Genomic DNA, 23,192 nt, shown 5'->3' with positions numbered 1-23,192 from the left:
TGTTCTCACTATCTCTTGAAACCGTTTGCCAACAATGGTTCTTCTCCCTTGACAAAGAGAAAACCTCTACCTGGGAATCGATAGTAAACGCTTTCATTGATAGGTACAAGTGCAATATTTAAGTTGAAACCGACCATAGACAACATGAGATGCTAAGACAAGAAGAGAATGACAGCTTTACTTCTTTCTTTAATAAATGGAGGGAAACTTCCGCTAAGATGATTGAGGTGCCAACCGAAAAGGAGTCTGCGAAGATGTTTATCAAGAATCTCCAAGAGAAGTATTCGAAGTATTTAAAATATCAACATAATTTGAATACTTTCAAAGCCGTTTATGACATCGGAATTGAAATCGAAGATGACCTCGCAAAGCAAAAAGCTACTAACAATAGTAACCACGGTGGCTGGAAAGGAAAGAAGAACGACAATCCTTCTTCTTCCAAAAACGCCCACTCTAGTACCAATGTTAGTACCTTTGATCTCAGTGAAGTTTTAGCCATGGATAACCAAGGATCTAAGAAGCAACTAAGGAAAGACTTCACCCCCATTGGGATGAGCTACGATACTGCCTTCGATCGACTCCATGCCAAAGGACTCATTACTCCCATTGGACCTATTCAAGATCCCGTACCTGAAAAGAGATTGCCTAGTTGGAATCCAGACGAACACTGCAAGTACCATCAAGGTAGGGGTCATGCTACTGAGATTTGTTGGAAGCTAAATAAGGCTATCCAACATTTTATTGATAATAACAAGCTTCCCATGCCTCTAGTTAACAAGAAGAGCGAGTGATGATAAAAGAAACAACACAAGACAAGAGGCGAGCTTCAACGACAAGATTTCGTGACCTCTTTTTTCTATTTCTTTTTTATTTACCCTTTCCCCAATAAGTCTAGCATAGTCACCTTTTTATTCTCCTTAGATTTATTTTGTAGGATCATTATATATTTTCTTTTAATAAAATGAGCATTTATTTTCTTGCATATGATCATTTCATTACATTGCAAAAAAAAAAAAATTAATAATAATAATAATAAAAATCCATGTCGAATTAAGCACAAGGTATACCAATGATTTGAGGCACCCCTTGTAGCCACATCATATTACCTTTCACCTTTCTAATATGCAATCCTTTCTTCATAAACCACTTTGAACCTCGTCTAACGATAGACCTTTCTTTTTTCAACCTACATCTACCTAACCTTGGGATGGGACAGTGTGCAACTTATGCAATTCTGAAAAGCTTGAGTGATTTCAAAAGATCAAAATAAAAATAAGCAAAAGCAAAATATAAATAAAAGTGTACAAAAGGGCAAGTGTTCCAATGTCTTTGATATGAAAATGTCTTCGATATGAACACGTCTCAGATTGCGTCTCTTATCGAGTGCTCGGTACTGTGCCTGAGAAACATGAATGCCAAGTGAGTGATAGACCGCATGATCGGGATTTCCCACACTTATTAAAATAAAATAAATGCTAAAGCAAAAAGAGCTAAAAAAGAGTAGGAACTTAAGCATAAAATACAAAGATTCAAAAGCAAGGTTGCACACCTTGGGGGCTTATCTAGGGTCTTGAACCTTTATCCCCTTCTTCTATAACCTTTAGCCTTACCATGTTACAACCCTTAAAAAGACCTTTTTGAGGTATACACACACTTGTGCGAGGTTCAGCTAGAGCTACGTTCGGCCTGATTCCTAACGGATACGTAGGAAACCTCACATCGAGGTGCGGCCGTAATAAAAATGCATTCATATTCACGTTCACACACTTACACCATGATCATATCAAGGGATTTCCTATGCTCATCACTTTTCATTTAGAGCTAGACTTGGGGGCTTGATCCCTATACCATTAGCTTACCTAGCCTAAGAGTCACCACCATTTGACTCTTTTCAATATATCTTTCCACACACTTAGCCCTTGCGGCCTAACTTTAGTGTCACTTTCACACACATCACACATACATGACCAAATATACTTCCCTTAGGAACCCTTTGTCATGGAATTTTAACATAAAGTTGAAGCATGCCTTGTCATATCAAAATCGCTCATCACTCATAATTATCATTACATCGAAGTTTGAAGTGCTTAGCCTCCGTGCCTAAGTTACCCAAATAATTTCATCATGGAGTCAACAGTTGAGATAGCCTAGGATGGATTAATCCTTGCACCTTGAGAAATAGTATCAAATAACATTTGACTAAGCTCATTCAACATGCATCTTAAAACTTTAAATTCTTTTTCGCGTCTTTCTTTTTCGGGAGAAAGTCGGTACCCTCCACAAAAATGACGGAAAATTTATGCTTTTTTGCATTTTGGAGTCGCACGATCACATTACAATGCACAAAAGAGTCATGTACACATTGAGTCATGTCGTGTCATATCACCTTGATTTGAGTCTAACACATGTGTCATTTCACTTTGAGTCGAGTCAACCTCGAGTCAGTCAAACATATTGAGTCAAGTTTATACCTCGAGTCGTGTCAATTCGATGACTCAAGCAACATTAAGCCTTAGGTCAACCCTAAGATAATTAAAGAGATTGGCAAAGTTCTATAGTCAAAAATAAATACAGGTGCAGCAGAATAGGGAAGACCCTACTCCAGCGCCGGACAAAAACATCTAGCGTCTGGCAATAGTTTTTAGCGCCTGGCGCTAAATCCCAGTGTCTGGCGACAGATTCAATTCTTGGCGCCAGAGATATTTCAGCAGCGACAGAGCTCGAAGCCTCTAAGAACAGCAATTTCGGGTTCCTTGGTACGCTAGTTAGCCCCTATAAGCAATTTGACATGATTGAGTAGTTGATTTGATTACAACCGCAAATAAGTGATCGACCTGACGAAAGATCGTCTCACTTAGCTTAAAGCGCCTAAGAATTGGCTCATCACGGAGACACCGACATACTAGTTTTAGCGGAAGCAAAGTTCAAGAGAGCTTTAGAGATCGGCAAGCGTTGGTCTTCGAAAATTTTTCTTAGGAATATTATCGCAACAACTGAGGATGACTTCAAGTAAAGTTATTTTCGACTGCATTCGCTAAGATTGTGGAAGTTGTCACCAAAGATTTGAGAAGATAGCACGAGATGGGCGGTCTTCGACGGCATTCTCTAAGATTGTGGGAGTTGTCACCAAAGATTTGAGAAGATAGCATGAGATGGGCGGTCTTCGACGGCATTCGCTAAGATTGTGGAGGTTGTCACCAAGATTTAAGAAAAAATTTGAGAAGATAGCACGAGATGGGCGGTCTTCGACGGCATTCGCTAAGATTGTGGAGGTTGTCACCCAAGATTTGAGAAGATAGCACGAGATGGGCGGTCTTCGACGGCGTTCGCTAAGATTATGGAGGTTGTCACCAAGATATGAGAAGAGAAGTTCATGATGAGGCGGTCTTCGACGACTTTTGCTATGATTGGAAAGGTTGTCACTATGATTCAAGAAAAGGCTCGAGATGTAGCAACATTGATCGACGGCGTTCCCTAGATTACGGAAGATCGTCAAAACAAGCAGCAAGATGGCGTTCTATAGATTGTGGAAAGTTGTCAAAAAGCAACTGAAGGTGATTTCAAGAGAAATAATCTTCGATAGTATTCCCTTGGACGTGGAATATTATCAATACAGATGAAGATTGTTTCAGGAGAGATAATCTTTGATAGTATTCCCTTGGACGTGGAATATTGTCAATGCGGATGAGGATTGTTTCAAATAAAACAATCTTCGATAGTATTCCCTTGGACGTGGAATATTATCATAGCAGAGGAGGATCGTTTCAAGCGAAGCAGTCTTTTATATTGGAAGCAGTTACAGGCGTAGCAGTTTTCAAGCAGGATGGCATTCTCTAGCTTGCAGGAGGTCATCAAAACAGTAATACAGCAACAGATCGGTTACTTTCAGAGACGTGTGCTCGACGGTGCAAGATACGCGTTTCTTAAATAACGCTAGTTTTGCAGGTATCGGCGTAACAAGAGTGGTTTAGGATCGCAGAACGTTCTGAATCATTCTCCGTCCCTATCGATACTTTGACTTTTGTTTTCGAAACTCGCGTTTCTCCAAACTCAGTCAAAGTGGGGGCTTCTGTAGACACCCATTTGTGTCTCCCCAAAACCAAACCCAGTGATGAGTACCTTTTAAGTTGAATCATAATCAAATGAAGCGAAAGTGTAGAAACTTTAGTGTTGCGGATAGTTTTAATTTCTTTTCTCTTCTCTCTGTTTTTTGAAAACTTATTTTAAGAAAACTGCCAATTCAGTTTGGTTGGTCCATGATAAGGGCCCAATAGTAGTGTAGTTGTATGGGCCTTGACAAGAGCTTTCCAACGATATATTATAAGCCCAATTCCGAGGAATATTGAGGAAGTTATGGCCAATTTACTGAACTGGGCCCGGTTTGAGCCTTATAAGCGGCCCAATGATCTAGGGGAGGGCCTAATATGATTTATCATTCCTAATGCAATTAGGAATGGTTTTAGTCTTCTAGATTCTTCTAGAAGGTTCTTTTCATTCCTAATTCAATAAGCATTGATAAATTGACTTTTATTGAATTTTCAGAGTTTTAATTAAAAGGAAAAATACACTTTAATAATCCCAAATATGGACGATTTACCTACAATAATCCCAACTATCGTTTATTCTACAATAATCCCAACTATTAGGTCAGTTTTCCTCCAGCAGTCCCAAAAACCGGTTACCTGCTGAAAGGGTAAATATTTTATTTTTTTGGTTTTTAAATGACACATGTCAGTACATGAGTGGCCTAATATTACAATAAAAATAAAAAATAAAAAACCATCCCAGCCACCCCTAGGGCCCTAGCTCACCGGAAGCCGCCCAAACCACCCAGCCACCGTGAAACCCTAACCCCACACCACCTAATCTCGACGAATGCTGGCCGCCCGCCCCAACTAACCACCAAAACTAGCCGGCCGGCCCTCTACGACCCCACTAACCACCGCAGCAACACCCACAAAACTCCTTTATCTCTCCTTCTCGTGCCTCTTTCTCTCTCCTCCTCCGCGTTGACGAACTACCACCAGCGCCACCAACCTGAATCGCCACCGCTGCATGTCGCTACTGCTCCCCCTCCTTCTGAACTTCTTCCTTCTCCAACCCCAAAAACCGGCAGTCACCCCTAAACCACCAATCCACCATTCACCTAACCCCCAGAACAACCAGCCACCTACACAACTATTGCTCCATTCGAAAACCCGCACCGTAGCGACGAGACCCTCCCAAAACCACCAACCACGATAGGCAAGCAATTCGACCTCCAATAATCACCCCTACTTTCCCTCCTTCGTCGGAAAATAAAAAACCTTATTAGTTTCGCTAGCGGATCTAGGCGAAAAAGAGGATAAGGAGGGAGGTTAGGGTGGTTTCGCGAGTGAGGTGGTTGTTTTCGGTGGAGTGGAAGGGGATAATGGAGGTTCCGGCGAGGTGGGGTGGTGGAATCTGGTTGGGCTAGGGGGATGGTGGTGGCTGGAATGGAGGAGAGGGTTTTTTTTTTTTTTTTTTCAGTTTTTTTAATTTTAATTTTTAATTTTAATTTTTTATTTTTTTGGAACCACTTACGTGATGCCACGTGTCAAAGCAACCTGTTATATTAGGTTGATGACCGGCTGGGTCTGCTCTAGGAAAACTGGGTGCATAGTTGGGATTATTGTAGAATAAACAATAGTTGGGATTATTGTAGGTAAATCGCCCATAGTTGGGATTATTAAAGTGTATTTTACCTAATTAAAATCAAAGATCATTTTTTGAGGGAAATACGATTTTATCCTCCTGTACGGCAATTTTTATCTGATTTTAAGAAAACGCGTAATTTTTCCAGATCAGCGCCAAATGCCAACTATAGCGCCTGGCGCCAGCTTTGGCGCCTGGCGCCAACAGCCAGCGTTGGCGCCAACTCTGTTTTTACGTGCGCCAAACTCTGTTTTGATATTTTATCTTTTTGGCTGATTTTCTCTATAAATAACGTATTAAAAACTCCGTTTTCGATAACCAGCTTTCACCTACAACCAGTTTCAACCAGTTTTCATCAATTCTCTCTCTATTTTCACCAACTCTCATAAAGTTTCTCTTGATTACTCTCTCTCTCTCTCTCTCTTTTTCTAAACTAGCCTTTTACATACAAAATTCCGCATTCATTAGATCTAGATCCACCTAGCCATATTCGAAGTTGCCTTCTCCCTAGACGTGAAAGGTTTAATTTCTGAGGGTTTGGTCCCAAATCTCTCTTTCAATTATTTAATTTTATTGTTTTGTTTATTATTTTCCTTGAAGTTACTAACGTGTGTATTTTGTTATTAAAAAGAGGTACGAGGCATCAAAGTAAGTACTTTAATGGTTTTTATTGATGTTATGATGTAGAAATCATGCTTAGATTGTTATTATGATTCCTAGTATCATGTCTAGGGTAATTTTAATATTAAGTATGATTGTTATGCTACTTCCTATGTTCTTCCTAATAGTTATGATTGTTAGTATCATGTTAGGGCTAAAGATTTGATTTTTATTGCTTAGTGACATGCTAGGGTTTGTTATTAATCTTGTTAGTATCATGCCTAGGATCTTGCTATTATTATGCTTTAACATGATTATTTTTATTATAATTATTATTATGATAATTATTATTATGATTATTGTTTTGATGATTATGAATATGATTATTGTTATAATATTATGATGATTATGTTGCTTGATGATATTTATTGTTATTGCTTGATCACGCCTTTTATGCATGTTTAAAGGGAATTGGTACTTGTAATCACGCTTAATAAGATAATTAATAATCTTGTTAGGGTTAATTATGATTATAATTTCAAGTGATCGCCAATAATAGATTTTTTTGTGCATTAATATTCAACCAACATAGATTAAATAGGTTTAGGGTTAATCCTATTGATTGTATGTTAGTCAAAAAGTGCACATGAATACGATCAGAATAAAGTAGAGGCCTATTATTAGGGCAGGTTCAACCTCTTTTAGGTTGGATTTGTACCTTCATCCCCGAACCCTTATTTGGTTCAAGACCTTATGGAGTTGACGATCTCTTAGATCGTTAAGGGGTGTAACCTTCACCCTGTGAACGGTTTACAAGTTCCTAAAACTTGTTGGCGACTCTTTTGCTCTATCTTCTTCCTTTTTGGACGCCACCGTACTTTAGTGTATGATCACAGTGGGGTTTAAGCTAGGGGATTAACGCTTGAAATTATTCCCCACAGTGTCCTGCCGATTTTACCCCTGTATTTTGCCTTTGATTTCCTTATCTACAGTGGTCTTCCTATATTGCCCTTCATTTTATTTGCATGTGCACATGGGTGGTCCTCTTTTCCCTTTCAATGACACGTGTTCCTCTCTCTTCTCCTACTTCAATTCTATATTCTTCCATGCTCACCTAATTCTCTCTCCTCTTGATGAAGAACGGAATTTCTCAGCAAGAAATGATTCTCCATTAAAGAATAAAAGCCGCTTTAATGAAGAACGGAATTGCTCAGCAAGGATTGTGGTCTGGTGCCGTCTTCTGAAGAATCACTCAAAAGAGAATCCATCATTCACAAACACAATGAGGTAATGTTTTGTTTTGAATCATCAAAAATTGATTTCACCATGTGGGTTGTTCTTTTATTTTTTCTTGAATCCTCCGAGTAAGTTTACTTCTTCAACGATCTCGATTTTATTCTCAATTTTACTCTTTTTTGAAACAATTGATTTCACCAGTTTTGGAAAAACATGCAAATTTTAGGTTCCGATTGAATTTACTCATAATCGTGTTTTTTTCTTTTTGAATTTCACAGTAAGAGCGTGAAAAAAGACTAATGTACTGCGATTCTGGCGCGCAAGAAATCGCCGAATCGATTGGTTCTTGATGAAGCCGTCTTGTTGTTTCCATGCAACCTTATACTATGGAAAAGCTTCAGCTCTTTCGTGGTGATACTGTATTGCTCAAGGTATAATCTTGTTATTGTTGTGATTCATGGTGTTATTAGGGTAATTAGGGTTCCTTCTGTAAAAAAAAAAAAAAAAAAAGGGGGTAATTAGGGTTCTTGGTGCAGTGATCTCTTTATATGAATTGATTATAGCTCCATTATTGAATATATATTTTGTTGAATTATAGATCAATGTGAAAAAATTGCCACATCTTTTGTTTGATTGGGGAAAAATTGCCACATCTTTTGTTTGTTTGGGGAAAAATTGCCACATCAAATGCTGGATTTTGTACTAGGAATGTAATGATCAATGTATTCTTATTTTATATGTTGATGCTTAAATTGGAAGAGAGGCTGAATATTGATAGTCATCTGATTCATTATGTTGTGTAATTGATTTCTTGCGTGATATATGTTCGTTGTAAGCATATACATTAGTGATTTATCCCCAATTTTTGTACTAGGAATGTAGTGATCAAGTAATTATTACTAATTAGTGTCTTCAATCATTTTATACAGTGGATGACAGCAAGAAGAGGGATATATAGTTCATTTTGAGATCCCTGTTGGGGAAGGTGTCAGCAAGGATTTACAACTTTAAATCAATTTATCATCCAAAGATAAATTGTAAAAAGTTTCCTATCACTTTATTTTGCTTAATATAACACATCCTAACGTTTACTCCTGTCCGAAAATAAATAGTCACATTTACAACTTTAGGAACGCCTTAGGTATAACCAAAAATTAAAGAAAAAAAATTATGCTTTTAGACTGCAATGAATCAAAAGTTTTGTTTCATTTAAGCATACAAAGAATTAAAGAAATTATTTTAACTGATCCTTTGCTTTACTTGTGCCAGGTAAGTGACAGAAAGTCAATCACAGAAAGTGAGGTCTCATAAGCAAAAATCCTTGCAAAAGCAATTACACCTCAAATATTATGAATATGAAGCTTTGAAGTAGGTAATTCTTAGATCACCTCGCTGGCTGCAAAAACCTAAAACCAGCAAGCGGGATGTACGACCGTCGACTAAGATGGGAATAATGTGAAACTCGGGTGATTATACATTATTTAAACTTTGATTTTAGGGTGACATGTAAGATCATACACTCACGGCTCACACCCGTACTTGAATTTACAAGATAGGGATTATTCATGGACTTTTTTTGGGCAGTAATTCTTGCGTCTTTGTGACACATTTTGGTATCAAAAAATAAAAATAATGCTAGAGAGAATGAGACCACTTTAGAAAAAACAATTAAGAAGAAAGACCACTCATTTAAGAAAAGAAAGATTACTTAAGCAGAACGATCACCTAAGAAGAAAAGTCACTTGAGAAAAGAAATATCATTTAAGAAAATCAAGAGACCAGTTAAGAAAAGGGTAATTAGGAAAGTTAGCTTGAGAAAGAAAATTAAGGCAATTGTCTTATTAGGATAAGGATAAAGTGATAAAGAGACCACTTAATCTTTTATACGAAGTACTATAAGATGTTTAGGTACTAAAAATTGTGTCATGAAAATTACTTCCTCCATTCTTAACCAAACAAATTTGTTGAATTTCCATGCTTTTGATGATGGAATTTATTTCCCACAAATTGAAATTTCATGGGAATTTACACTTCCCTAATGAACCAAATGACCCCTTAAAGTTCACACTAGAAGTCTTCTTGGATTTATTTTTTATTAATGTCAAAATTTTATTATTTTTAAGTGCATGGAATTAGATATGTACGTTTTAAAACACGTCTTGGAGACCGTGAAAAATTAAATTAGACAAAAAAATGCGGGCGGAAGGAGTGACACATATTAACATTTTAAAGCCCGACCTCTCTTACATAAGACATCACAAGAACAAGCTATCTATGCTATAATAAGATAAAAACCTTTAAATAATTGTCCGGCAAATATAACTTATGAATTGGTTTACATAACTTGTTCTATTCCATAAAAAAGTGTAAAACTATACACTTATTTTACTTTTTAAACTTTCCAATCTTTCCAAATTCACTCACACCTATTATTACAAAAAAATTTAACAATTAAAATAACCACTTTATAACAATTCCTTAATAAATCACACTCCTATTTTTCGCCTTTCATAACCCGTCATTAGCAATTTGTATTTACAATTTTCATCAACATTTTCACTTCAAACTCATAACTTTCAAGAACTACGAAAACGAAAACCGCCCACATTGTCACAACTCTAACCACGAATGACACATTATACTACAACTTAGAAACGCGCGCGTAGCGCGCGCTTACCACCCTAGTGATAAATAAATATTAGGCCCTCCTCTAGATCATTGGGCCGCACATAAAGATCGAATCGGGCCCAGTTTACTAATTTGGCCATAACTTCCTCATTATTCATCGCAATTGGGCTTATAATATATCGTTGGAAATCTATTTTGAAACCCGACCCAACTACGATGTCATTGGACCCTTTCCATGAACCACAACAAACTCGATTGGCTGTTTTCTTAAAAATAGGTTTTCAAAAACAGTGAGAAAGAATTAAAAACTAGCCGCAACACTAGACTTTCCACACTTTCACTTCATCTGATTATGATTTGACGTGAAAGGTACCCATCACTGGGTTTGGTTTTGGGGAGACACAAATGGGTGTCTACAGAATCCCCCACTTTGACTGAGTTTGGAGAAACGCAAGTTTCAAAAACAAAAGTCAAGTATCGAAAGGGACGGAGAATAATTCAGAACGTTCTACGATCCTAAATCATTCTTATAACGCCGATACCTGCAAAACTAGCGTTAGTTAAACAGATAAGAGAGTTAAGAAACGCGTATCTTGTACCGTCGAGCACACGTCTCTGGAGGTAATCGATTGTTGCTATTGTGACAACCTTCCGCAAGCTAGGGAATGCCATCCTGCTATTTTTTTTGACGATCCTTTGCTGCTACATCTCGAGCCTTTTTCTTGAATCATAGTGACAACCTTTCCAATCATAGCAAAAGTCGTCAAAGACTGCCTCATCATGAACTGCTCTTCTCGAATCTTGATGACAACCTCCACAATCTTAGCGAATGCCGTCGAAGACTGCCCATCTCGTGCTATCTTCTCAAATCTTGGATGCCAACCTTCACAATCTTAGCGAATGCCGTCGAAGACCGCCCATCTCGTGCTATCTTCTCAAATCTTGGATGACATCGTCCACAATCTCAGCGAATGTCATCGAAGACCGCCCATCTCGTGCTATCTTCTAAAATCTATTGGTGACAACTTCCACAATCTTAGCGAATGCCGTCGAAGATTACCTCTCTTGAAGTGATTCTCAGTTGTTGCGATAATACTCCGAAGAAAACTACCAAAGACCAATGCTTGTCGATCTTTAAAGCTCGCTTGAACTTTGCTTTAGCCAGTGCGTCGGCGCTTCTGCTGCTTGTAAACCAGTATGTCGGTGCTGTGAACCATTATGTCGGTGCTTCTAAACCAGTATGTCGGTGCCTTTGTGATGAGCCAATGCTTAGGAGCTTTAAGCTAAGTGAGACGATCTTTCGTCAAGTTGATCACTTATTTACGGTTGTAATCAAATCGACTACTCAATCATGTCAAATTGCTTATAGGGGATAACTTGCGTACCAAGGAACCCAAAATTGTTGTTCTAAGAGGCTTCGAGCCTTGTCGCTACTGAAATATCTCTGGCGCCGCGATTTTGCTTCGTCGCCAAACGTTGGGATTTAGAGCCAGGCGCTGAAATCTATTGCCAGACGCCAGATGTTGTTGTCTGGCGCTGGAGTCGGGTCTTCCCTATTCTGCTCTTGCTGCCGCTGTTGCTCGGTTTCGCTCTTAACTTTGAACTTGGTTGTTTCTTTTCAACCAAATCCGCTCAAATCTTTTGTAAATTAAAGATCTTCATCTCTAACTTACCGATCAATGTAACTCCTCTTATCTTGGAGGAATATCCTATGTCATATTTGCGATTTTTTTGAAAAAAATTAGGGAATGTCCTTGCTTGCTGGGATGCACCTGCATTTACATTTTTTACTATAGGAATTTGCTTATCTTTCTTTAGGGTTGACCTAAGGTTTAGTGTTGCTTGACTCATTTCCTTGACATGACTCAAAGTGAAATGACACGTGTGACTCATGACTCGTGTGTGCATTGTAATGTGATCGTGCGACTCAAAAATGCAAAAAAACAAAAATTTTCCGTCATTTTTGTGGAGGGTACCGACTTTCTCCCGAAAAAGAAAGACGCGAAAAAGAACGAAGCGAAGTTTTTGAACGTGCATGTTGAATGAGCTTAATCCGTTAACGTTGTCTCTCACAGTACAAGGATTGTAACATCTTGGACTATCCTAGTTGACTCGATAATGTAAGTATTTAGGTAACTTAGGTGCGGAGGCTAAGTACTTCATACTTTGTGATGTAATGATGATTGATGTTGATATGACAAGGCATGCTTCAGCGTTGTGTTAAGATTTCATGGCAAAGGGTTCTTAAGGTGAGGTATATTTGGTCATGTATTTGTGATGTGTGTGATAGTGACACTAAGCTAGGTTGCAAGGGCTAAGTGTGTGGGAAGATATTATTTCATGAAGAGTCAAATGATGGTGACTCTTAGGCTAGGAAAGCTAATGATATAGGGATCAAGCCCCCAAGTCTAGCTCTAAATGAATAGGGATGAGCACAAGGGATCCCTTGATATGATCATGGTGTGAGTGTGTGAATGTGAATATAAATTCATGTTTATTACGGTCGCACCCTTTTGTGAGGTTGCCTACGTATCCGTTAGGAATCAGGCCGAACGTAGCTCTAGCTGAACCTCGCACAAGTGTGTGTATAGCTCAAAAAGGTCTTTTTAAGGGTTGTACCGTGATTAGGCTAAAGGTTGAAGAAGAAAGGGATAAAAGCTCAAGACCCTAGATAAGCCCCACAAGGTGTGTAACCTTGCTTTTGAATCTTTATATTTTTATGCTCGAGGCTTTCTACTCTTTTTTAGATCTCTCTTTTGCTTTAGCATTTATTTTATTTTTATAAGTGTGGGCAATCCCGATCATGCGGTCTATCACTCACTTCACATTCATGTTTCTCGGGCACGGTACCGAGCACTCGATAAGAGACGCAATCTGAGACGTGTTCATATTAAAGACATGTTCATGTCAAAGACATTGGAACACTAGCCCTTTTTGTACACTTTTATTTATTTATTTATTTATTTATTGATATTTTAATCTTTTGAATCACTCAAGCTTTTGTTCTTTGAACATTGCATAAGTTACACACCATCCCATCCCAAGGATATTTAGATGTTGGTTGAAGAAAGAAAGTTTTATCCTTAGACGAGGCTCAAAGTGGTTTATCAAAAAATGATTGTATATTTGAAGGGTGAAAGGTAATATGATGTGGCTACAAGGGGTGCCTCAAATCATTGGTATACCTTGTGCTTAGATTGACTTGGTTTTTTTTTTTTAATGCAATGCAATGTAATGAAATGATCATATGTAAGGAAATAAATGCTCATTTTATTAAAAAGGGGAAAAGAAAAAAATCTACAAAATTAATCTAAGGGAGAAGAAAGGTGCCTATGCTAGACTTATTAGGGAAAGGGTAAATAAAGAATAGAAAAAGAGGTCACGAAATCTTGTCGTTGAAGCTCGCCTCTTTTCTTGTGTCGTTTGCTTTATCACCACTCGCTCTTCTTGTTAACTGGAGGCATGGGAAGCTTGTTATTATAAATCAAATGTTGGATAGCCTCCTTTAGCTTCCAACAACACTCAGTAGCATGACCCATACCTTGATGGTACTTGCAGTGTTCATCTGAATTCCAACTAGGCAATCTTTTTTCAGGTGCGGGATCTTAAATATGTCCAATGGGAGTAATGAGTCCCTTAGCATGGAGTCGTTCGAAGGCTGTATCGTAACTCATCCTAATGGGGGTGAAGTCTTTCCTTAGTTGCTTCTTAGATCCTTGGTTATCCATGGCTAAAACTTCACTGAAATCAAAGGTACCAACATTGTTACTAGAGTGGGCGTTTTCGGAAGAAGAAGGATTGTCGTTCTTCTTTCCTTTCCAGCCACCGTGGTTACTATTGTTAGTAGCTTTTTGCTTTGCGACGTCATCTTCGATCTCGATACCTATGTCATAGACGGCTTTCAAAGTATTCAAGTTGTGTTGATATTTTAAGTGCTTTGAATACTTTTCCTGGAGATTCTTGATAAACATCCTCACAGACTCTTTTTCGGTGGGGACCTCAATCATCTTAGCGGAAGTTTCCCTCCACTTATTAAAGAAAGAAGTAAAGCCTTCATTCTCTTTTTGTCTTAGCATTTCAAGTTGTCTATAATCGGTTTCGACTTGAATGTTACACTTGTATCTATTAATGAAAGCGCTTACTATCGATTCCCATGTAGAGGTTTTCTCTTTGTCAAGGGAGAAGAACCATTGTTGGCAAACGGTTTCAAGATATAAGGAAAACAAGGAATGAAAGACTTTCTTATCAATCCCCTTGATGTTCATTATATTTTTCAAAGGCTCTTAAGTGAAGATAAGGATTATCTGTTGCCTCGAATTTAGGTATGTCAGTGGCATTGAACTTCTACGCAAGAAGCTCATTGTCCACCAAGACCCCTTGTGAACTAATGCCTTGAAACTTGTAATCACTAGACAGCTTGCTCAAGCTTTCTTGCATAAGGTCCATTTGTTGTTGTTTCACAGGGTCATTGATTTTGAGGGCTAAGGCCTTCAACGCCTCAGTCACGCCAGTCAATTAATTCCTAAGCTCGTTGACTTCTTCTTGAGTTGCCATTATCTTTTTAGCTTTCCTCTTTTGACGAATCGGTTTATCAAACAGTAAGACTTGAATAAAAAGGTTGTCCTTGATTAATCGCCCTTCTCTCCTTGACCAAGTACTGCGTAAAGGGAAATTAGGGACATTCACTGTTAATTATTTGACTCAAACTCTATTCAACATTCAATGGATGGCAGAAGGTAGAAAGAATGAAGGTTGTGACGTGAAGAAAGATGATGTAGATGGAGAGATATAAAGGAATTAGGAATAGACTGTACCCCCACCTCAAATGACAAAAAACTAACTCATGCATGAACCTAAAACACGGTCAAAGTGTGTGCTTTATATGGTGAGTTCAAGTGACATGCTTTGACTCTTGTGTAAGACCATGGGACTTAGTGCTTAGACTCAATTAATGACTTAACAAGGTATTATTATTAATAAAAATTAATCTAATTGATTAGCAAACTGTCTGATTAGACACAAAGTGATGACTCGAGTAATATACCAAACCGTCGTCAAAACGACAGGACTGGCGCCTCTCTTTGCAGTGTAGCGCCGACAACAGAACTGTCGCCAGGCGCTACACTCCATAGAGTGGCGCTGCAGTCCAAATCTCGGCGCATTGATGGAACGTTGATCTGGGACTACTTTCTGTATTATTACCCTACAAGGTATGCCTAAAGTCGTACTAGGTCAATTCTGATAAAATATTAGGCTTTAATTACTCAAAATTAATTAATTAATTAAGAAAAGTCCTCTTAGCCATTAAGCAGTTTAGTTAATCTTAACAAAAGGCAAACAAACGGTTAGGAAAAGCACATAGCGTACGCACAACAAATAATGCACAATTAGTCAAGTAGGCACAATATGATGCAATGAGTTTGCAACCTAACCATGGCTATAGTTTTCAAAAGTTCAGGATATGGGTTAGTCAAAGAGGGTCCATGGTTAATTGTCTGTATGCACCGCGCGGAAGCCTAACCGTGAAGGGTTGGCGCGAGTGGATGGGACACCGCGATTTAAAAACTCGCTTCCATGGTTCGATGAATTCAACATTCTCGGATGTACCCTTTGTTGCACAGAGCGTTCAATCAGGTAGATGGAGCATGAATTCCTAGAGGGTTATGTCCATATGTAGAACACATATGGGTTTCAGAAAAGTGAGAAAAACTCAATCACGAAGTAGGATCAAGCAAACAGTGCTAAAAACTAGTAAAAATTAGAACGCATATTTCTGGCTCGATATTGGAAGAACTTGGCGCCAGCAAACAGAGGTCGGCGCCGCGATTTGGCTTTGGCGCCTAGCGACAGGAGCTGTCGTCTAGCGCTAGAGTCAAATCATCGGCGCTAGACTCTGTTTTCTGAAGCTAGTTCCTACATGCCTCATTAGCTTTCTGTGCCCGAAAAAATTTTCCAGTTTCGCGCAACATTATTTCGATCCGAGTTGTGAAAAAATATTCCACAAATTTCCTTCGTGTAAAAATCCTATGTTTTTAACTCATTACGGATGGTGTTTCCAATGAGATCTTTTTTATACATATGACAATAATGTTAATCAAAATTACACACATGAAATACTTAGAACTTTTTGAGTCTCATCCACTCATTCTAAATCATTGCCGAAATAAATTTTAGGAATTAAAATAGAAATCCTCCCCAGTGGAGTCGCCAAAAACTGTAGGGAATATTTCAAGCATTACCCCTAGCTTGAACCCCTTTGTAATCATACACTACAGTACGGTGGCGTCCAAAGGGAAAGAAGATAGAGCAAAAGAGTCGCCAACAAGTTTTTGGAACTTGTAAACCGTTCACGAGGTGAAGGTTACACCCCTTAACGATCCAGGAGATCGTCAACTCTAATAGGTCTGGAACCATGACTGGTAGTGTAGGGAATATTTCAAGCATTACCCCTAGCTTGAACCCCACTGTGATCATACACTAAAGTACAGTGGCGTCCAAAGGGAAAGAAGATAGAGTAAAAGAGTCGCCAACAAGTTTTAGGAACTTGTAAACCGTTCACGAGGTGAAGGTTACACCCCTTAACCATCCAAGAGATCGTCAACTCCAATAGGTCTGGAACCATGACTGGTAGTTCGGGGAAGAAGGTACAAATCCAAGCTAAAAGAGATTGAACCTGCCCTAATAATAGACCTCTACTTTATTCTGATCGTATTCATGTGCGCTTTCTGACTAACATATAATCAATAGGTTAACCCTAAACCTGTTTAATCTATGTTGGTTGAATATTAATGCACAAACAAAACTATTATTGGCGATCACTTGAATTATAATCATATTAACCCTAAACAAGATTTTAATTATCTTATTAATCGTGATTACAAGTACCAATTCCCTTTCAACATGCATAAAAGGTGTGATCAAGAAATAACAATAATATAATCAAGAAACATAATAAATCATCATAAATAATAATAATATTCATGTTAAAGCATAATAATAGCAAGATCCTAGGCATGATACTAACAAGATTAATAACAAACCCTAGCATGTCACTAAACAATAAAGATCAAATATATAGCCCTAACATGATACTAACATGCTATATTAGGAAGAAAATAGGAAGCATCACAGAAATCATAATTATTATATTTGATATTAGAAATTATAGTTGTTACCCTAAACATGATACTAAGAAGATCAAAACGCCCTAACATGACATTAGGAATCATAATAACAACCTATGCATGATTTCTATATTATAATATCAATAAATCAATTAAAGCACTTACTTGGATGCCTCGTACCTCTTTCTAATAACAAAATACACGCGTTAGTAACTTTAAGGAAAATAATAAACAAACAATTAAATTAAATAATTGAAAGAGATTTGGGACCAAACCCTCAGAAATTAAAACCTTTCACGTCTAGGGCGAAGGCAACTTTGAATTATGCTAGGTGTTTCTAGTGCTAATGTATGAGGAATTTTGTTTGTAAAAGGCTAGGCTTAGAAAAAGAGAGAGAATCAATAATTTCTTGATGAGAGTTGATGAATCAAAACGGAGTTTTTAGTATTTATAGAGAAAATCGGCCAAAAAGATAAAAATCGAAACAGAATTCTGACGCGCAAAAACAAGGTTAGCATCAGACGCTGACATTAGCGCCAGGCGCCAAGCTTAGCGTCAAGCGCTAATGCATGCGTTTGGCGCTAATTAAATTATTGACGCATTTTGTAAATTCAGATAAAAATTGTAGGGAATATTTCAAGCATTAATCCATAGCTTGAACCCCACTGTGATCATACACTAAAGTGCGGTGGCGTCCAAAGGGAAAGAAGATAGAGCAAAAGAGTCGCCAACAAGTTTTAGGAACTTGTAAACCGTTAACGAGGTGAAGGTTACACCCCTTAACGATCCAAGAGATCGTCAACTACAATAGGTCTTGAACCATGACTGGTAGTTCGGGGATGAAGGTACAAATCCAACCTAAAAGAGATTGAACCTGCCCTAATTAATGTTGGTTGAATATTAATGTACAAATAAACTATTATTGGCGATCACTTCAATTATAATCATATTAACCCTAAACAAGATTATTAATTATCTTATTAAGCGTGATTACAAGTACCAATTCCATTTAAACATGCATAAAAGGCGTGATCAAGCAAATACAATACATAATGTATCAAGCAACATATAATAATAATAATAATATTCATAATCATGTTAAAGCATAATAATAGAAAGATCCTAGGCATGATACTAACAAGATTAATAACAAACCCTAGCATGTCACTAAACATCAAAGATCAAAGCTTTAACCCTAACATGATATTAACAATCATGAATATTAGGAAGAAAATAAAGGCATCATACTTTTAATCATACTTGGTATTAAATTTACCCTAGACATGACACTAGGAATTTATTATTGTCACCCTAAACATCAAATTAAGGAAAACATACTAACATGATACTAGGAATTAAAATAAAAATCTAAGCATGATTTCTGCATAATAATTACAATAAAAACCATTAAAGCACTTACTTGGTTGCCTCGTACCTCTTTCTAATAACAAAATAAACACGTTAGTAACTTCAAGGAAAATAATAAACAACAATTAAATTAAATAATTGAAAGAGAGATTTGGGACCAAACCCTCAGAAATTAAAACCTTTCACATCTAGGGCGAAGGCAACTTTGCCAAGAGTCATAATGCTCGTTTTGCTCTTTTGTCAGCATGGGGAGGGTATGCTCCTTTGGTGACATAATTGAGTATATCCGTGTACCACGGTTCTTCTTCTCCTTCTTCGTCTTGGGCTACTTCATCATCTTCTATAGCTTGAATATATGCTAGTTTGCGCCTTTTTTCTATAGTTAGAGGCATTTGCTCGATTTTCGTGGGAATCCTAACCATCGAGGCTAGTCTTGCCAAGGCATCAGCAAATTGATTTTCTTCCCTAGGTAGATATGTGTATTCTACCTTTTCTAACTGATTAGTAAGAGTTTCCAGATAGGTTTGGTAAGGGGCTAGACTTTCGCACCTTACTTTCCACCTTTTGGAGATTTGATTGATGACCTATGAAGAGTCTCCGAATATCCGTAACTTTTTTACTCCCAATGCCAAAGTTGTTTCAAGGCCTACCACGTATCCTTCGTATTCAGCAGCGTTGTTGGTAATGTCGAAATCAAGCTTTATGGAGATTGGAACATGCTCTTCTTTAGGTGATACTAGCAATACTCCAACGCCACATCCCTTTTGGTTTGAGGCTCCGTCAAAGTATAATGTCCAAGTATCATCTTCAGTGACCATAAAGTCTTCATCTGGAAACTCATTGTCGTGTATTGGCGTCGATTCTTCTATTGGAAAGTCCGCTAGAAAGTCTGACACTACAGATCCTTTGATAGCTTTTTGCGGCATAAACCTTACATCAAACTGGGCTAAATTGAATATCCATCTCGATATGCGTCCATTGAGTGTAGATTTCTTGAATAGATACTTGAGTGGATCTAATCGGGAGACTACAAAGACGGTATGTATTAACATGTAATGTCTTAACTTGGTTGTGGCCCACACCAAGGCGAGGCACAATTTCTCAAGTGGTTTATAACGTGCTTCATATTCGAGCATTTTCTTGCTTAGATAGTAGATTGCGTTTTCTTTGCCTTCTACTTCTTGTGCTAGCATAGCTCCCATTGTCTCTTTGGTAACTGTTAAGTACAACCTAAGAGGTATTCCGGGAAGTGCTGGTGCTAATACGGGAGGATTTGCGAGATAGGATTTGATCTTTTCAAAGGATTTTTGACACTCGTCATCCCATATTACTGGTACATTCTTCTTAAGCTTTTTGATATGAACCTACTTATGTATTGCAACCGGCCAATAAATCCTTGAATCTGCTTCTTAGTTTTGGGCGGTGGCATTGACATGATTGCTTTGATTTTGGTTGGGTCTATCTCTATTCCTCTAGAGCTTATGACATAACCAAAAATCTTGCCTGAAGTGACTCCAAACTACTGTGAGGTTTAATGCCTTATAGTGTTTGTCACCTTCTGGGGGTTAATCCTTGTCAGAAAAGGTGATCAAATTTATGGGACTAGGTAGATCACTCGTGAGGAAGTTAGCCAACCCCTCAGGAGTGGTGTCAGAATCTATCCCTATTTTGTCCAAGGAATTCATTACAGCCAACCTATGTTCTCGAGATGTTGCCAGAAGCTTCCATACATTCATTTGAACTTTTATTTTCTTGAATTTTTGACGATGTCGTTATCTTCAATGATAGGTATGGGAACTTGTTGTGTGGTTGGCATGGGTTGTGTTGAAACGGGAGGTTGCATTCTCCCGGATCTTGTGAGGACGTCTATTGATTAATCTTCTTCAACCCAAAAGTCATCCATGGCATATGACACTGAAGGTGGAGGTCCTACCATGTCTTTTATGTAGATGTTTTCTTCGTCGCTGTCCCAACCTCCATTAATACTTGCATCCTCTTCTCGTGGAACATGGACTAGCTTCTTTTCATCAATCATTTTCTGAATTAACTCCTTAAATTTAAAACAGATATCGATAGTGTGACCTCCTGATTGATGATACTGACAGTAATATCTATCTGTCCTTTTCAATGATTCAAATGGTCTCGGTTCGAGAGGTTTGATCTCGCCACTCTCGGAGAGCATTTCGAACATTTGTATATATGGGATCCTAATTGGAGTGTAGAGTCTACTACTCTTCTTGGGTTTTTCGGTGACTTGTAAAGGAAAATGTTTCGCCTAATAAGTCATTCCCATGGGTGTGAACTCTTCCTAGGGTTTACTTTTCAAGAGTGGAACCTCGTCATATTTCTCCTGAAGTTCTTTTATAGCCTTGAGAGTTTCACATAGCAAGTGTGATCTTTCGATCATAGACAGTGTAAGCGATTGTATGTCTTCTTTACTTGCTAATTTTGGAAGATTATCCATGGCGTCGAAAAAGATCTCCTCCACTTCTTTGATGGCATGGATTTCTTTAACAGGTTTGATGAGAGACGAGGGGTCGACCTCGTTTTCCTCATCATATATAGCCAAGGAATGGGCGAGAGGCGCATTATCAATACTTGGCTTCTTACTGGCAGGGGGCAATAGATTTTTTAAGCTTCCAACAGTTCTCGGTGAGATGGCCCCTACCTTGGTGATATTTGCAATGTGCATTGGGGTTCCAGTTAGCCGTCCTCTTCTCGACTGGTGGGTCCCCAAATGGTCCAATAGGAGTTATAAGACCTTTTGCATTTAATCGGTCAAATGCGGTGTCATAACTCATGCCAATAGGAGTAAAGTTCCTCCTAAATGGTTTCTTTTGTCCTTGATTATTCATAGCAAGGACTTCACCTAGGTTAAAAGTGCTAACATTGTTTGAGTGGGTGGTTTTGGAAGAAGAAGGATTGTCATTCTTCTTGCCTTTCCAGCCATTGTTGGAGTTATTGTTGGCAGCTTTCAACTTAGCCAAGTCGTCTTTAATATTGATTCCAATGTCGTAGCAGACCTTGAAGGTATGGAGATTATTCTGATACTAAAGATGCTTTGAGTATTTTTCATGAAGGTTTTTGATGAATAACCTTACAGACTCTTTTTCGCTGGGCACCTCAATCATCTTAGCTGAGGTTTCTCTCCATTTGTTAAAGAAGGAGGTGAAGCCTTCATTCTCCTTTTTCTTGAGGATTTCAAGTTCCCTATGGTCGGTCTCAACTTGAATGTTGCATTTGTATCTATCAATGAAAGCGTTTTCTATGAACTCCCAGGTGGAGGTTTTTTCTTTCTCTAGAGAAAAGAACCATTGCTGGCAAACGGTCTCGAGAGATAGTGAAAACAGAGAGGGAACACCTTCTTGTCGATACCCTTAATACTCATTATTGTTTCGAAGGCTCTTAAATGAAAATAAGGGTTATCGTTTGCTTTGAATTTCGGATTGTCGTTGGCATTGAACTTCTGCGGAAGAAGATCATTGTCTACCAAGACCCCTTGTGAACTAATCCCTTGAAACTTGTAGTCGCTAGATAGCTTGCTTAGACTCTCTTGCATGAGGTCCATATGTTGTTGTTTCACGGGATCATCGATCTTAAGGGTTAGGACCTTTAGTGCTTTAGTCACGGTAACCAGTTGGTTCCTGAGCTCATTGACTTCTTCTTGCGTTGCCATCACTGTCCTAGCTTTCCTCTTACAACAATGGGTTTGTCGAAAAGTTGGACTTGTACGAAAAGATTGTCTTTGATTAACCGCCCTTCCTTTCTTGACCACGCGCTGTAATTTAAAGTATTTTTGTTTTAATTACTTGATTCAAATCGACCTTGACTTTACGGTTTTAAAGAGGAAAAATAAAAAAAAATAGGTGCATATTTTTTAGCAAAAATAATGTATATTATTTTTAGGAACCAATTATGGTATTTACATTGGAGGATTAATATCCGACTTACCCCCCTAAAAAAATGACGGAAAAAACGCGCATAAAAGACTCTCTTAGACATGGTCAAAGTATGTGTATTGATGTGTGCGTTGAGTGTAAGTGACATGTTTGGAATTTTGTGTAAGACCATGGGACTTGGTTCCTAGACTCAATTAATGACTTGACAAGGTATTATTGACAGTAAAATTTTAACCAAATTAATTAGCAAACTGGTTAATTAGACACAAAGTGATGACTCGATCAATAATCCGAACTGTCGTCAAAACGACAGGACTGGCGCCTCTCTTTGCAGTGTAGCTCCAGACGACAGAACTGTCGCCAGGCGCCACACTCCACAGAGTGGCGCTACAGTTCAAACTTTGGCGCCATTACTGGAGCTTCGATCTGAGACTGTTTTCGGTATTATTAATCAAAGGGGTATATCTAAAGTCGTACTAGGTCAATTCTGATTATAATATTAGACTTTATTTACTCAAATTAATTAATTAATTAGGCAAAGTTCTTTTTAGTCATTAATTTATTAAATCTTAGCACAAGTCAAACAAATGGTTAAGAAAAACATATAACATATGCACAACAAATAATGCACAATTAGTCAAGTAGGCACAATATGATGCAATGA

Source organism: Chenopodium album, chromosome 1, assembly GCF_948465745.1.
Source record: "Chenopodium album chromosome 1, dcCheAlbu1.1, whole genome shotgun sequence".
Lineage (NCBI taxonomy): Eukaryota > Viridiplantae > Streptophyta > Magnoliopsida > Caryophyllales > Amaranthaceae > Chenopodium > Chenopodium album.
The sequence above is the reverse complement of the archived record's forward strand: the minus strand, read 5'-3'. Positions refer to the sequence as shown.